Here is an 18377-nt window from a genome sequence, read left to right as displayed (position 1 = left end):
CCACTATAAACAAAGAATGCTTTAATAAGCATGCAGTCTGTTTTTCTAATAAAACTCCTACTCAGCCTGCATCTATACACCAGTGTGTCCTGTCATCCTTCATGATCAATTCCCAAATTTGATTGCAAGCAGTTTTCATCAGGGATCATGTCTTTTTCATCCCCGTGGACATTCAGATGTCTTCTCTGCAGAGTCATAAACTAATAAAAACAGACACACACATCCATCAGCTAAGCTGGCATAAGTAGTAGTCACTACATACAAATCTTTGCATGTTATTGGAATTACATGTAATCTAAGACAGCAGCAGCTGAGGAATAAAAATGAGCCAAGGTGAGATTTTCTAAGCTTGCCTTTCAGAAACACAATGAGGAGATGAAACCCACACCTTCAGAAGAGCCTGATTTCTGGGTGCCAAGGAATCACTTCCTCAATCTCCTGTATGGCTCCTTTTTATTGCCAAACCTTTCTCCTTTACACTCCTTGAAATCACTCCTCCTGTTGGGCACTGTAAATCAGGGTCTTCCCAAGGCTGCATCATCATTTGGTGTGAGGGGTAAAGCAGGAGGAAGTTTTAATAGGATCAAGTTCTGTTACAGACTTGGTGTTTGGCCCTCAAATCATCAGTCAGCCCCTCTGAACCATGCTTGTGTTGCCTCAGGTTTCAGCTTTTTTTTTTTTTTTTTTTCAGATTCTGTGCTGCTTTGGAGTGTGGGTCTGGGCATCATATTAGAGGATAGTGAGCTCTCTTCACAGGGTAGGTAGACAAAACAATTCCTTCTCTAGCTGGGGACCCAAGGACAACTGATCCAGATCTCAGGCCCAAGAGCATAAACAATGTGGACTGAAGAGAAAGAAACAAGAAGGATGGGACTTCATGGGCTGGAGCTGTAATTGGACAATTAGCTCCAATATACTAATGGACCAAAACTTATAAAAATGTGAGATCTTGTGACCAAGCCCTCCTTTGCTTCCATCTTGGAGCCCCAGGCAGAGCCACAACTGTGTCTCCAGTACTGCCTTTGAAGGTTCTTCAATAAATATCCTCCTTATTCCCCTTAACTTTGTCTAGCCTCTGTTCCAGCTTCTTAAGGCATCACTTGAAGCAGCCAAGGGCAGCTGCAGGCAGGGCAGAACTGTGCCAGGAAAGGACAGAAGTGGCACTGCCAGTTGTCACTGCTGTTACTCACCCTGGCTAACATGCCTAGGGCTAGGGGTGGCCTTCCCATTTGGCTCTAGTAAGGAGGGTGCTATCCCCCCCAGATGCCTAACCAGGGTTTATAATCAGTTATATCTCCTTCTGTCCTTCACCTTGAACAGAATTAGGCTGTAAGAATCCCTTTGCAAGCTGGAGCAGGTTTTTTAATTCCTCTTCCTTCCTTCCACGCAATACATTTGAGCCTTGGACATTTGGCTTTGAAGGACTCAAGGGCAGAGTGTGTGGGATGTGACATTTGCCAGGATTCCTCTTTCATTCTTGTTTCAGTGTGCAGGGCCAGGTGAGAATTTTGCTTTCCAATTTTTATAAACTCTGTCCATCACACACCCATGCAGAAAGCAGTGAAAAGAAAAGCTGCATTCAGCCTGGGATAAAGGTACTGACCTACAGGTTGAGTGCAGGACTGACAACAACACTTCTACTTTGAAAACTTTATCCTGACATGGTTTCAGTATGAAACCATCTAACTTCTGCTCTCCAATTAAATAAAGATGATAATAATTATTTGGCTTATATTTTATCTCTTTCTATAATAGTTGTATTCTCCATTCAGGGAAAAAAAAACCCCACAAAACCAAACAAACAAACAAAAAACCACAAGAAAAAATCCCAAACAAAACAAAACAAAAAACCCACCAGTGTAATTTTGTCCCAATGACATCTTCCTGTATCATATAATTACCTCCTGAAGAGCTCTCCATGTGCAATACCCACAAGCTCCTGTGCAGGTGGACACCATCCATCCATCCCCACGCTCACATGCAAACACACTCACACTGATTTTACATGTCCTGTCTCCGCGTGGGAACTGTGAGATTGCAGGAGGGGCTGCTAGCAAGGTTTCCCAATGTTTGTTATGATGAACACCCTGCTATCAATTGCCTGTAACTTTGCCAAACTTCTCCTGTCTAGCTCCAGATGAAATTTTCTGTGCCAGCCACATACTGCAAGCTGAATGCTTTTGGGAAAAGCTGCACTAAAGCAGTTCAGTGATCTGGAGCAGGGAAAAACACACTGTTGTATCTGTGCTGAAAAACAAATAAAATCTGGGTAACCTGCTAGGATACAGGCTCTTACTAACCTCCTAATTTTTAGCATGGATTTAAGCTCATCTGGAGGACTTGAGACTTTGTTCTAAGAGTGATTTTTGCAATCCACATGAAAAAATTACCACTTTGGCCTGGTGATCAGACTTTGAAGCCTCCTACCTTGCAGCTGAAAATCTGGAAAACCTTCAGAGCTAAAAGTTGCAAAGGCAGCAGGGAAATCCTGCACAGCCTGAGGATTGCTTGATGCTGCTGGGGCAGCAGGGGAGGGACCAGCCCAGCCAAGCATGAGACTTTGCCATGGTTTTCATGGTCTCCTCTGGGACCAAGGCACAAGGAAAGGATTCACTCTACTCTGCAAATGGAACAGAAGAAAGCTGGATTGTATATGCAGGTCCCTATCTCCCTTCCACTGTGCCCTGAAGAGGTGTCCATGTCCCCATGCAGGACATGAGAAAATTTATGTTTAAATCTACATTTGAGAAAAAGAAATTAATTTTCTCATATGTAGTAACTCAAGTACTCTTCCCTTCACTATGGTTTTTTGACTAATACAGCACAAACATCAGGTTTTAGCCCATTCAATTTCACTTCACAGACCTGTTTGAACTGTGTCACACTACCTGGTAATGTACACAATATTTTGAATAGTAGAAAAGCAATGAAAAATAATAGAAAACCACACTGATTAGTGCCTTTCCAGGTAGAAGCCCATTTTTTGCCAAAATTTTCAAGAGGTCTTTTTCTCTGGGACTTACAGGATGATCCCCTAAATAACACTTTGATTTTTGGGTTTTGGGTTTTTTATTTTTCAGTGTTTGGCTGACTTTAAACAAGGGGTTTAAAAAATCTTCCAAATTCAATGCTTTCAAGGTGCATGCATCCATACTTGCCACAACATCTAGCCAGCCTCAAGATTTTTCTGCTAATCTAATAATCTTAATAAAGCAATTTCATGCTCTGGCACATCTGCTTCCAAAAGACATTTTGTATTATTTTTCTGATTGTGTTTTTGCAGCTAAAGAAAACTGAAATGAATGCTACAATTTACACTGAACACTGTTGAGTTCCTAGTGGAGATGACAAAAAATGGTTATGATTGGACACACCACAATATGCAGTAAACGCTTAGGGAACCATAAGATATAAACTCACTTGTGTTCTTCCTTTCTTGTGGTTAAAAATTGAGAGGATATTGACATTTTGTCTCAGAAGCTTACAGCTTTCTTTCAGGAAATATTTTCTTCCAATATTCTTTGTAATTTCTTTCAGCTAAGTTCTTTTACCTCTGACTACATGGATTCACAATAATTTTATTTTAGCTCCCAATAACACTAATGCTAGGAATTTTTATGTGAAAATTTTACAACTTCCCACATTTTCCCCCAGACTAGTTCACAGTAAATAGTATCCATGACAAAAAAACTGATCACAGATAATCTCCATCTTGCTAAGACAAGAAGCAACATGGGGTTTTTTTCTTTTATTTATATTGCAGCCATGAGGAAGTAAAATTTATGTTCTTAAATACAGAATTCACAGTGCCACTTATTTGATTATTTCCTAGTCAATAAATCCATAATCTTCTGGGCTGCTGAGTATCACTGTTTTTAATGCTTGAGGAAGCAAAGCCCAGTAGGAGAGAGAGATGAAACACCTTACAGAGTGTAAGGAAAATTTTGCTGAGGGGCAACACTAAAACACCAGTGTATGTCCTAAAGGTAAAACCCAGCAGAGTGAATTACAAACCCTGCTGCAGTGCCCGATGGATTCACGGCTGCTTCTCCCTTTGCTTGTCTACTGTACTCGCCAGTTCCTGGAAAAGAGTTGTCTCTGTCACTTTTTGTATCCAAACAACATCCCCCTAGAGTTTTAACTGCTGCACAAATAGAAATATGACATAAAGGACAAAGGATAATTTTGGCCTGCTGACAGTTTTCGTGTCCGTGGGTTAAAGAAAGTTAATAAGAGAGTTTACTGTGTGTACCACTTGAACACTAAAAACGTTCCTCAAGAGGTTAAAAGTTCAAAGTTGAGTCAAAGTCTGCACTGCCTCCACTCTTCCCTTTTAATTATCTGAGGTCAGGAAGTTAATAATACCAGAAATCCCCAGTAGAGACCTCTTGCTCAGTGTATGAACTTTAAACTTGTTCAGCTTTTTTCAAAGGGTAAAAAGTTCAGTGAAAACACAGTGGATTTTCCCTCTGGTCTCCACCAATTCAACCTCAAGGGTTAAAAGTTTAACTGTAAAAGAGGAACCTTTGTTCTCTGAGCTACATTTACAGAGTTCACTTATTAAAAGGTAAAGATTTCAAACAGCAGCTAAAGTCCAAAGTGATTCTTTTCCATAATGATGAAAATATCGCAATAAAAGCAAGTCCTTTGATCTGTTATCACTTCCCTCAGAAGTGACTGTCAAAACTTATTTTTCTCTTTATTTTGAACTTTGGACGAGTAATGGAGCCACATGGGTCCCTAAGGCCACGTATATCTGTTAAACAGCAACATGCTGCATTTGTGAATTTGTTCTACATTTTTCAGCCAGGCAGTATCTTTTCCCTACTGAAACATTTGTGGCAGATGTTTCTTCGGCAGGACTTTTTGCACAGTTTATTTCACACAAGCTCAGGTTCACAGCTCTGACAATGGGGAATGTGTCAAGTATAGGTGTTCTCACTATCTTCACTCTCTAAAGACAAAGATCTCCCTGCTGACCCTTTGAAAACTATGCTGCTAGAAAATCTAAAAAACAGCTAATCTAAAATATATCTGGTTTTATATAACACAGTTGAGATTTGAGCTATGGGAGCTCCCTGGAGGGTATTCAATAGGTGCAAAGCATCTGATACTAATTGGTGTGGGTCGAAGGTTTCCAAAAAGAGGAAAAGCCAACAAAAAGGTTGCTTTTGTTTTTAGTATTTGTCCCGTGTCTAATGGCCAGGATAAGTATTTATGCAACTAAATAGGAAATGTTGTTGGCTTGGAAGATAATAGATTGCTATGCATGGATTTGAAAATCTTGAAAAACAACAAATTCTAATTTGGGCCTTCCTTAGGGAATCTCTTATAATGTGAGTTTTGGATTGCAATGGTGTGAGTGGTCTTTTTATTGAAGATCAGCTTATTAAAGTTCAAATATTCCCAGAACAGCTCATTTCCCAGTCCTGCTTCATTTATGAAGATGTTGAAGCTCAGCATTTCAGGCTTGCTGTACGCACAAGCAAAAAGCCCTTGCTGTGTACCTGAAAGGCCTGTGACTCTGTTCTTTGATACAAACCTCACCAAAATCACTACAAGCTCTCACTTTTGAAAGTTTTAGGTCTGCCCATCTCACTCTCACAACAGAATTCAAGATCATTCTGCTCCACCTGACCCATGCTTGGGAGCACTACTCAGTTTTGAAAAATTAGCTTTTAAATTTAGGTCCACTCTAAAATTTCTCTAATTGGGACATACCCTGTACTTTGCATTTCCAGACCTTTCTCAGAGACCAATATTCACCACTGTGTCTATAAAATGCACTTTGCGATGAACCTGCAGGTTTCTAAATTACTCTTTCAGTTTTTAATTTTCCTACAGACTTTGCATGACCTGATATTCCATTTAACCTATCATTCATCAAGCATTAATACAAGCATCTCTTCTTTATAATTTTGCTCCCTTGTTTACACTGTCAGACGAGGACCACAGCAAAGAGAAGCTTTTCTTGATTATTCTGATAAACATTTTCTCTCTCCTTTACGTGACCAGCTCTTGAGCTCTTTCAAGTTCAGCTCAGCAGGAAATATTTGCTATTCTGGCAGAACTACTTTACTAGGTCCAAAGGTTCCAAAGTTCAGCCGAAGATGTTGACCTTAGGCAAGGGTCTAGTTGGGCCAGCCCTGCTGTGTTTTCACCAGGCTCTCTGCAGAGGGTGCTTGGCATTAACTTTGCATGACCCTCTCTGCAAGCTCCGTTCAGACCACAAACTCACAAATTAACAACAGATTCTGCAGGTTACAGGCCATCGAGAGAGAGGAAAGGATGACTGAATCTGATTATGGAGCCACTTATGAGACTTGCAATAGGTAGCATTGTGTAATTTTTTATTGGAAGAGGTCCCTTTTGGACATAATTGCCATTTTACTCAACTAATTATAATTATGCTTAATACAAAAAGAAAAATAAAAAGCACAGACTGTTCAATACAGCTGACACTGACAATATTTGTGCAAAGCATGACTGTTTCACAAATATAATCTGAGTTCAAGTGATTCCAGGACCAAATTGAATACCTGGCAATCAGACACCCATAAATTATCATTTTAAATGGAGCATACACTTTCAGACTCAGTGAGATATGAACTATTCTAGTTCACTTTTGCTTCTCTATCAGTCTCCACATATGCCCTTTTGTTTTAACTATAGCTAATCCATGTTTCTATGGGCTAACTTAAACAGGCTTTTGCTGTTCTTAACCTTCAGGCTAAAACATTGTTTTTCTTTGCAGCAAAAGAAACTTCCCATGTAAAACTGCTAACACATACTATACTCTTTTGAAACTGGGTTGTTGGGGATTTTTTGATGGTGCATTTGTAGCCACAGAGTCCAAAGCCAGCACTTCAGAGTATTTCTTTACTCATTCCTGCCATCATGTCACCTCCTTCACAGTCATGCATCTATACAAAAGCACTTCTGAATGCAAAATTCACCCTCTGACAACCAGGGTAGGAGAAGTGCTTTCTAGAACAAGAGCTCTGACCTGAGAGTACCATCAAGTTGCACTGGGAAGGTCAGAGGATTACCCTCCCCACCTGCCCTCCTGGCTGGCAATACAGCCAAGTGTTTCCACCCTCCTGCTGTCTCATTCTCCTGCTCTGTGTATTAATGTACTGTGCAGAAGTTCAAATTAAAGCAAACCAGCCACAATCTGTGGTAGTTTATATGCAGTCACACATTCAGATCTGTTGCCTTTGCAACACGGTGGTGACCTCCCCACTGAGGAACAGGGAAAGGTGCTAACTTTTGAAATTTCTCCAAAATGAGTCACTGGCACTGGTGAGAAGAGCCCTGAGTGACACACTGCACTGGGGGTGGGGCAAGGGGCAGGTACTGGATGTTTTCATAATCTCTACACTTTGTCATGACTCTACTATGGTTTGTTTCATTTGCTTTTCCTCCTTTTCATTCTCTGCTAAGTCCTTCTGCACCACTTGTGCCCTTTTATTGTAAGCCCAGCTGACAAAGCTCTGTCCCTTGCCCTGCAGGAACATACTGCCATGATAGATACCAGGAAAAATCAAAGTAATTTGAATGTCTTTCCAACAGAGAAAGCTCTTCTAGATTTGCTGCTCCTCATGACATATTCAGTATGAGAAGAGAACAAGAGAACATAGATTCAATCACCATATGCTACAAGAAAGCCACCCACAGATAGCACATAATCTGATGCTATAGCCCCTAAGTTTAGACCTAATGGGTCCTTTAGAACAAATGGATCTTGCCTCATAATGTAGCTCCTGCTCATCTAAAATGGAAAGAGCCAAGAAAGATAGCTGGATGCCAGCTGCCCAGAGTACATTTCACACAAAACTTGTGAAAAAACTTGTGAAGAGCAAACCATCTACAGACAGCTCTAACAAGCATTTTGGGCTTTTACTATCCTTTTATTGTAGCATTTTCATGTCTATTATCTTACTGGGATGGACCCTCATAATAAAAGGATGATGTGTCTTGTAAGGAGATGATCAGATTATCTCTCTGATAGCTGCAGACAGAGGTGATATGAAATGGGAAAGAGCCTCCCCTTCTGCACCCAAATCCTTCTGCAGATGATTCATTTTCAATCTCTGCAAACAACAAATCTTATGTGAATGGTAGGGCTCATTTTAATTTGATGATTTACTAATTCAGAGGAGAGAAAAGCCCTTCTCCCCCTATGAGGACAGAATTGTCTGAGCTCAGAATCTGGTGTGCTGACCACCATTAGGTTATGTGCCAAAATTATGTCCTACAACACCAAGAGAAATGAAAGGTCATAAAACTCACGGTTTTCACGTAGTCCCTCAAGACCCAGGCCCCTAAAGTACTAAGCCTTTTGTCTTTTCAAGAACAGCAACCAACGGAAATTCTTCAGTGTGTGAAAAAAGTCTGGAGCAAACTCTGCAAATGAAAACACATGGCAGGACTCTCATCCCTCATTCAGGGAGCACACATGGAGGGAACAACTTGGTCCAGCTTGGAATGTACTGGCCATTGAAACACAGTTTCTTCTGAAGACACATCTGACCTAGAAGAGAAGAATTAGCAGAGAACAAGGGAAGGATGAGGACAGAACATAAAAATGGCTACATGCTCCTATCAGAAACAATTGTGGGATGGGCAGTCCTAAAACAATGGGGTCTTTCAAAACCCCCCGTAAATTAACTTAAACACACTTCTTTTGAAACCAGTTTGTGTGTTAGCCCTCTCTTTCATTTTACAAAGAACATTGAAGGTGATTATAGCAAAGAGCTCCAGGCAAATTTCTCAAAGTTCACAGCAGAACCTCATGAAGACAATTCACTTCGATAAACAAAGGGTGATAACTAATATGAATTCTGATAAGATTTAGGAGTGCACAGTGGAAAAAAATTCTGCTTTGAATTATCCAAAAATATGAGTAAGCCATGTAGAAATAATTAATCATATTCAACTCATTATAATTAAAAATGTATTCTTAAATAGCTTCTTGATTGAGAACAAATGCCTCATTAATCTGGGGCATTCTGACTTAGGAACATAAGAAATGTCAAGCAGAGAATGATGACCAAAATGACACGGGACTCCACATGCTGCATGTGCCCCATCTCAGAGGCTCACAGAGAACACTCAGTGCAAAGGTCAGTGAATGTGGTGACTTGGAAAAAAACTCCACTGACATCTGATTTTTTTTAAGTCAAATTATTTCATTGTAGACCACTAAACACTACAAGAATTCAAAGTGGCTGTGTTATCATCCCATCTGCTACTGTTTGCAGTCATACCTTCTACTCCAGTATTTCTCTGGGAACATTTCTACTGCTATTACTTTTACTTAAAGAAAAATATATTGTTGCAGCTGCATCTTACTGTATGTCCACATACCACTTTTTAGACAAAGGTGAGTTTGCTCTGCCCATGATACAGGTGAAATAGGAGGGGCACAAACCACAGTGGCATAACCCCAACCCTGATCCAACATATCTTCCTTCACAACAGGGTTTGCTGTCCTGGGCTTGGTACCCTGTTATTCAGCTATCCCAACAAAAAGCACGGTCTTTGAAATCTCCTTTCTGGACTGAAACTTGCTTTTGAAAGGCTTCACCCTTCAATTTAATGAAACTTCATTGCTGATTTTCAAAGACTAGTCTAAAAAATCCCTCATTGTTACAACATTGTAACTTAGAGAAGAAATTTCATTACATTAATATTTTGCAGTAGAATTTCTGGTGCAAATAACATAAATTATTCTTTTTCCTTAGAGATTTAATTTTGTTGGTAGATTTCACAAATAAGTCAGGGTGTCAGAACTGGCTCAAATGGCAAAGCCAAGTTTTCAGATTTTTACACCATCAGCAGACCACTTTCAGCTGCAGATTTGCTGAGACAATTAGGGCATTTGTGTTCAACACCAGTTTGAAATGAAGAAGGATTTTATGGAGCAGCTTTGGAACTTTGAAAACTCAGTTAACACCTCTTTTTTTCCTGTAGTCTACGTAAGGAAGGCCGTGTCACCATGACCATGAGGCAAATTTCCGTCCACGGAAAGACATCACCTTTGATAAAAATGCAGATGCAAGCCATGTTTCCAGTTTCTCAAAAGAAAGGAAACTTGAAAAAAAAAAAAACCAAAATCATGTGTAGAAAAATTTGGATTTTGCTGAAAAGTTGTTTGCTGCTTCAGAAATGGCTGCACTGCACTAACATTGTCCATCTGTCTGAACTGCAGCAACGGATCCCAGGAGTTATCTTGTGAGCTGTTTATGTGAGCTCATAATGATCTGTCTCATATCTGGCTTCTCCTCTATGCCCCAGATTGTATTTCCCATTATACAGAGTGAAGTTTAGGAGATTTGTTGGACAGGGGTTAAACATGCAACTATTTAAATTTTTTTAAAAAATTATTCCAATTCAATTTCTATGCAGTGTGAACTGTACAGAAACATATGAAATTTTATTTAAATAGCCTGAAAAGCAGCCTTACAGATTAAAAAAAAAAAAAAATTACAATCTGGGGAGTGTCTTGCCTGCAACAGCTGCCTGATCAGAGGATAATTCAATTTAGCATAATTTACCTTTCACATTTAAGCAATAGGACTTCAGAAAAAAGTATTGAAAAATCTCATTGAAAGCTTAACTTAAAGGAGAAACATTGAAGTTATGCTTTGTCAAATAATTCTGAACAAGTTCTTTAAATGACATCACAGATTTCACTGAGCTATTCCAGTGACAGAAGAGATTTACATCCATTAAATAAAGTACTCATTGCATGTTAAGTTCTACCATCTCTGGACAGTCACCTTCATTTTCCAGTAACATAGTTAAAAACGTTTAAGTGCATATTCCTAGAACAGGACTATAATTGGATCATGGTGTTTATTTTACTGCAGTTCATCCAGTTGCCCCTTATGCTTTCCCAGCCTGGCAGCTCCCAACGCTTGTCACAACAGAGGCTGCTAAGTTTTCACTGGTGATTAGAAAAATGGGGAAAATTTGTCAGGACTACTGTACTCTGAGAACGTTGAGTGTAGGTGAAGAGATTCCCAGAAAAAGTTGTGCAGTTCCACTCTGTCACATCACATGTGGAACTCAAAAGGACAGCTATAAGTTTGTTGATCACAGATCCACACTGATTGCTGTGAGGAGCCCAAATAACCATGCAGAGGACAGCAGGGAAAAAGTGGACAATTGGGTCAGTGCCCAGCCAGGACATGAGAGGGCTCAACCCATACAACGTTTCCTCTGAGCAGCAGATCACATCCACCATGCCCACGTGGCTGCAGAGCAAACAGAACGGCGTGGCAATAAATAGAGGCTGGGGTCAGGGTGACCCGAGGATCAGCAGTGGCAGGATGTTCGCTCTGGTCTGGGATGAGATAGCACATGCTGAGCCGAGCCCTTGACGCTGAGCCAGCCTCCCATCCCCCTCCAGCTGGGTGCCACTGCACAGGACGTGTTTTCAGATGCAGGGCAGGAAAAGTGACTCAGATTCTGTGGCCCCTTCCACATCTCTGTACCTGCAGCAATCCCCTCAATGCGCTGGATCAAACCCTCTTGTATCCTTGCACTTCTCCACCTGCAAATAACAAACATCCAAGCATTGTCTTTCCTCTTTCAGCACCATATGATGCCCAGTGGATATGCATGGTTTGTGGTAGCTCCACCAGTTCATTGTCACCATTGATCAATTATCTGCCACATGACTCCACCAAATTCTAATAACATTTGTCAGTAATTTAAATATGTGATTGCATTTTCAAAACACACCTCATTTTCACACAAACAAAATTTCCTAGGTTATAGTTTAGAACAAATCCTCAGACAATCTCTTATTCCAATTAAATTTAATCCTTTAGATAAACTGCAGCAAATTAGAGGCAAAGGTGAGAAGGCTACTGAGGTAAAAGAAAGTCTATGGGGGGATGATACTCAAAGAAACTTGTAAGAAAAACTTTCTCATGTACTGCCCACACGTGCCATCTGCACAGTTATTGATTCAAGGTCTGGGCTGGGGTTTTTTCTGTTATTTGAGCTATAAGGAAACCATATTTGGCAGAATTTAGAAATGCATTCCTTGTTCACAGCGATGCTGCCTGTGGTCCCTGGGTGGATCCAAATTTGGTCCTGCTGAATACAGTGTACAGCTCCCACCTCTGTCCCTGCAGACTGCCCCTTGAACAGCACAAACATATATGTCACCCTCACCAGAAAAAAGCAGGCTGCAGCATCTTTAAGAGAACAGTCTGGGCTTTCCAGTTTTAGTCATATCCATCTATTCCTTCTAATATGAATTTTAATCTGACACAGATTTTTTTCCATATTGAAAATAATCTTTTTGTACTGAACTGTTGTCTTTTTGCTGGGACTGTCTCAGAGTTTAACTAAACTTTATTAATAACTTTGGTAGCATTAATAATGAAGGACACATTTGGTATTAATCTACATGCCATATACATGTTTGTAGAAATGTCATTGCAATCCAGCAGTAGTTTACTGTTCCTGCCAATCCTGACTGAATATTTCAGCACTACAACACAAAAATAATTCTGAGAATTTCTGAAGACTTTGGTACATCCTGCATACTTCGTAAGAAGTTTAATGACTATTGTTATTGTTTTTATTGATTTGCTTAAATGTGTTTCAGCTGTCTCATAAACATTAAAGTGTCTCCTATGACTTGCATCACAGTAATATAAGCACAATTATCTAATGCCTTAGCTGCTTTTAACAGCAGTTTAAGCCAACCCAGCTAGCTTTATACCCAGGCAATTTAGGAGAATTCATACCCCTTCTGAGGTAGCTCTGCTCTCTCACTCAGCTTGGGTGCAGTGGGCAGCAGCAGTTTAAACGTGCATGGTGGTGTTTGCAGCCCCTGGCTAAGCACAGCCCCAGGCTCATTTTAAATCTAAAATCTTAAATATCTGGTTTAAAAATTGAGACTTCAAGTAATATTACAGATGTCTTTCAGCAAATCAAGGTCTTAAGAACTGTCTGGCCTAAAATCATATTGATAATTGCTTACCTTTTCTCTTGTTCATCTCAAATCTACTTAATTTCTCAATAAATCCAGGAATAAAAGGTATTTTTAAAAACTTATAGTAAAGATGTTACAGTGCCTCTTGCTGCCTTTCATATGAATTTCTAACAGGGTTAAAGGGGAGGATTTCCATTTTCTAATTGGATTTATTTCATAACAGTATTGTCTCAACAACAAAGCCTACATGGCACATTATGACAGCATGACAGTGGAGTCAGGGAAGACATGGCCATGGAGTAGGAGTCAGGAAAAATAGATCTCAGTTAGAGACTTCCTATGGTTATCATTCATTCAACCATGCAGCCCTTTCCTGTGCCACATATTTTGCCATCTAAAATGATGAAGAAATTATGTTGGACCTGTGGAGTTTCCATACAGCTGTCAGAGTGGATGATCAAGCTTCTGCACCCAACAGTCCATAAAATTCAAGTGCAAGCTCATGTGGAACCCTGAAAGAAGCATGGTAGGTGTTCTACTAATGCTTCAAAGGAGTCAGCCAGGCTTGAACAAGCCATGGTATTGCACATATAGTCCCACTCAGGCTGATAAAACCCAGCACTGCATAGAGATCACAGTCCAGCTTTGCCTTATGACATTAAGTTAACCCTGGTCCTAAATTGTACCATGTTCTAGTCTAGAGACACCAACAAAGAGAACAAAGCCCACTTTTTGACTTTTTTCTACCTGATGCCCTTAAAATTAACTCACCACAGCTCAAACTTAGAGCAAAATCCAGCTAAAAGCTTTTACATCTCAGAAAATACATCCAAACAAAAAAACCTAGTATTCTCTCCTGTAAATAAATGCCTACAAAAAACTGAATTTTCAGTTGTTGGTAGTTGTGAAGTGGGGCAGGAATAATTGTCTCTTGGCTAGCCATACTCTTGGTTCCAACAAAATGAAATCACAAGAAGAAAGAATTGTATGCTCTAGCCCTCCCTTACAATACTACTTGTGATGAATTATTTCTACTACCTCTAAAACCACTTATGCTTTTTAAATACAGAAACTTGTACACCCAGGTTAAAAAAAAGAATTAAAAAAATCACAACTCTGCAATAGAAAGAAAACTCATTCTTTTCATATGTGAAAAACACACATTATGTTGGATCTCTGAAAGTGTTTCTATGGCAGACTCAAAAAGCATAACCAGACTATGAGGAAGACTGACAGCTGACTCAATACTTCTAGAGCTGACTGACAGCTGACTTCAATACTCACTAGAAAATATTTAGCTGCACAATTAACTTTGACTGGACAGCAAATTTTTAGATAGCCAAATAAAAAAAAAAAATAATTCCACCCTAAAACTCTTCTCTGTTATTCCAGGTCTCATCCACCTGAGCCTGCCAAGAAAAGCATGCTCAGAAAGAAATATATTCTCTCCCCTTTTCTTCAGCAGTGGTGGAAAGTCCCCACCAGAAAGACAGTTATGTGAGCAAAATCATACAGTCTTGTAAAAAAATGAAAACACCTATATTTTAACAGAGAAAAGGCTAATGAATGATTCAGTGGAATAACAATAAGATTTTTAGGAAGTCTTATGCATGAAAACATACATTAAAAAGCACAGTGTTATCATAGTAATAATGTATAATTATCCCTTCACATTTATCTTGCCTCAAATAGACTTACTAAAGAAGGCAAGAACTAATACTCTCATTTTACAGCTGGCATATCATAGAGCAAAGTATCCCTCTCAAAGTTGTGTAGGAGAGCACAGACTGGATTCAGGCATCCTGCATAACTTTGTTTTTATTATATAACTCTATTTCAGTTAAAAAAAACCAAAACCAAAACCAACCAATCAAAACAAAACCCCACTAAAAAAACCAACCAACCAAACAAACAAATCCAAACAAAACAAAACAAAAAACACAAACAAACAGACAAAAAACCACATGAGATCCTTTCCAGAAGAAAAGAGTGTTTTATGGATCTCTGACCGCATGATGAATCAAAGCTTTACTACACAATTCTGCAACCTGAAGTATCTGCTTGCCAGGCTTCAGAGTCCAAGGAAAAGTAACAGTTTAAAAATTAAGAGATGAAAAGAAGTAGTTTATCAAATTTCTAAAATTGTTTCAGTACTAAAAGAATTTATGAAACAGCACCTATCTACCCCAGTACATGCACAAGAAATTAGAGTTTGTGTGACACAGCTGTACAGGGACCCCATCCTCAGTGTATACTAAGATAATCACATTTATCAGCCTACTTGCTGTATTCCCAGAAATACTGTGCAAAGATTTATCCTTCCCATATTTACTAAAAATGCTGTGAGTTTCCCAGCTAGATAAACATGGACACGTAGATGCATGGGCACAGCTTTTCTGAGGTAAACAAGGTGAATAACCAGCTGCATTTTAGGACTGGAGGACTGAAAAATGCAACTTGTTTTGCTTATCATTTTGCAAATTTGGGGGGCAAAACCAAGGCACAGCCTTATTTTGAAGGCTGTATCTTAGCTGAAGGACATGGTAATGTGCCATCCTTGGCAGCTGAGGGCACATTCAGGTGCCTCCCAGCAGCCTGGAGACTTGTGGGAAGTCCAGTATGGAGTCAGATCATCCCAAAAAACAGGCCAAGGGGTTACAGGCCTGAGGCAGGGATTTGGGACATGTCACAACTCACAAGGAAGGGCTTGAATTACAACGAGCAAGAAAACGCTAAGACTGAACTGTATTTTAAGCGTGTAATCTCCCATCATGTGGTATTATTGAGGAAGCTGCTTGAGCTCGGGGGTGGCAGAGCTTATTCTCTTAGTGAGAGCTGGTGCGTTAGCAGGAGATTATTGCAGGGCATGAACAGAAAAGGAAAAGGATTGCAGTGCCTGTGACGTAGGAGGGAAAGGAGGTTACGCAGCGTGAGCCAGGGAAGGGAAAAGATCCACAGGCACAATGGGAGGGGGCACGTGGATGATGATGAATGGGCTGACAGCCTCTCTGGCAATAAAAAATCAGTTGTTTAAAGTTGAAACCTGAATCCCAAAGGAAGAAGTCACTGAGCATCCATTTTGAAGGAGGAAAAAAAACCCCCAAAACTGTTAAGTGTGAAATATATATTAGATTAGCAGCTATGGGATTAAGCTAAATGCTGCTGTACTGTTTGCTGTACAGGAATTATACATCCAGATATGCAAAACCTGCTTACTTGATAGATGGCTGAAGTCCTCAAAAGCAAGCTGGAAAAGCTGACTCTGTTGCTTTCACTGGGGCTGAACCCGTGCCAACCTTTTTCGGAATCAATACCTAGAGATGCTTCCAAGGCATCACAATAAAGCATTGGCATTGTTACAAATAAGAAAGCACCCTCTCCAGATCTGCATGTGCCTGCTGCCTTTTGGGCAGGTTTGAGCTTCTAAATCTTTCATCCCTCTTGCAGCAACACAAAAGAGCTACTGTGCACTTAAGGCAACCAGTGGGGATAGGGAAGGTATTTAATAAGGTTCACTGCAGTTTCAACACCCAATTTAAACTTTTCCAAAAGAGATAAAAAGTAATAAGGCTGCAAATCCCTCTAGTTAAGACTATCACATCTCTGTATGCATATAAGAGTAAGCAGCTGCTAATTCAAGTCACTGGTTTACATTTACCAGACATATGAAAGGCTAGACTTTTTTTTTTTCTAAAAAAATCAATACATGAATTAGTAAGGGTTTGGTACACATAGGCTCTTGTCATGGTCATTCCAAGTGCTCTTTTGTCATCTTGTCAGGTGGAAATCAAGTAAAAAATGGTTATTACTCTTTTTTATTGGAAAAGGCAGCAACAGAAGCAGTATGCCTGTTCCTTCTCTGAGGATTTTTTCCACATATTTTCTGTCTTTGATTTTCAGTATTTCACTTTTGCACTGATTTTCCCTTGTAGTTCTTCTACACTCTCTGCTTTATGTTCTTCTGGGCTCAGTAAGCGTTATGACACCTGGTCCCTCTTTTTCAAGGATCTGCAGTGTTTTTAGTACTGCAGGTGGGTCCCAAAACCTCATCAGTGCTTCCTGACCACACTAGGCTTAAAAACCCAGATCCCATAAGCTACGTGTAAATCTATTATCAAAAGCTGTTTGGAAAAACAGTTTTAAAAAACCTTTGAAAAAACTGGAGCTGCTCTTGATAGTTCCTCCATACACCTTAGCTGTTACTGTTCTAGATATTAAATATGACCATAATGCCCCTTATTGGGCTTTCTTGGGCACCATATCTAACTAGTCAGCTCAGGTGTTGTTTTGGAGGGTGGAAAGATAAAGGCAGAAGGGCAGAAGAACAGGGAAGCGCAAGCATAAATAGGAGACAGCATGGAAGAGATCCCTAACCTAGGGAACTTCAGCCACTATAATTACCAGAGACCAAATTTAACTGTGCTACACTGATTTTTGCAAAACGAGCTTCTTATCTATTAAAGATGAAGCTGAGAGCTTCAGTTTGATGGCCTAGTTCCTTTCTAAGGCTATCTCCAGAGATGCAGCCTTCCTGGTGACTTTAACAGCACCATTCCATCAGTTTCTTTAAATCTTGGATATTTCACTTCATATTACCTCCATTATCAAGTTGCTTTGTTCAGCACCTTTGAAGTATTATATAACACCAATCTCCCTTGTCCCCTTGAATACAAAATATTACTATTAATCCTTTTGTAACTGTGGATCTAGGTTATATAATTTCTTCTATGGACTTTTTCTAAAGTTGACAGAAAATGCAGATGAGGTCTTTTCCTGATTTAAATTTTAGACCTTGCTCCAAATGAAAAATTACTCTGTTGGCCTTTAGGCAGAGTATCAACTGAGGCAGACATATTTAAGCAAAACCTAGGCTGTACTGAAACAGAGAAGGTGCTGATAAAGTCTTCTAGGCATTTTCAAATGTAGACTGAAATCATTGTAGGACTTAGATGTGTATCAAAAATATAAGGCTGAACTTTGTAATGAGGAGCTTGGCTGTTTCATGCCATGGTATTTTACAGATCCTAACTTCAATGTTTATCACTTCTTAAAAATTGCTCAGAAGTTACTCAGGCAAAAAGAAAAACAAAGATTCAGTCTAGATCTCTCTGACACATGGAACACATGCTAAATTTTTGTTAAATACTGTGAGAAAGTTAACAACTAGCCTCTAGTTAACAACATGCTTCAGAAGCATCATAAGCCAAGTAATTTAACCAGTGATGATAAAATAAATCATATTTTTTTTAAGGCTATGCACCTAAAAGCTGGTGAATGAAAAGTGACTTTTACTCAGTGGGCAAAGCTGTTAGATGAATTTCAAATCCTGCAGATTATAAAAAAATAAAATAAAAAAAGAAGAAATGTTACCTTTCTCTATGCATTGAATTTAATTCAGATTCCCATTCAGGTCTGAGTA

The 18377-nt window shown here is 39.5% G+C and overlaps 1 protein-coding gene across 1 annotated transcript in view; it reads right to left on the bottom strand.

Moving 5' to 3' along the window:
* SAMSN1 (SAM domain, SH3 domain and nuclear localization signals 1) overlaps nucleotides 1–16237 on the bottom strand; it is a 161348-nt gene extending 145111 nt beyond the window's left edge. The window contains exons 1-3 of the mRNA XM_064410907.1: nucleotides 16175–16237; nucleotides 11502–11560; nucleotides 8293–8406 (exon numbers count right to left, since the gene is read on the bottom strand). The gene's annotated coding sequence lies outside the window, so the exon portion shown is untranslated. The remainder of the gene's footprint in view (nucleotides 1–8292; nucleotides 8407–11501; nucleotides 11561–16174) is intronic.
* Nucleotides 16238–18377: the final 2140 nt, after the last annotated feature.

The sequence above is a fragment of the Passer domesticus genome, chromosome 2, assembly GCF_036417665.1.
Source record: "Passer domesticus isolate bPasDom1 chromosome 2, bPasDom1.hap1, whole genome shotgun sequence".
NCBI classification, from domain to species: Eukaryota; Metazoa; Chordata; class Aves; order Passeriformes; family Passeridae; genus Passer; species Passer domesticus.
Note: the sequence above shows the minus strand (reverse complement) of the source record. Positions and strands in the feature narration are given on the sequence as shown.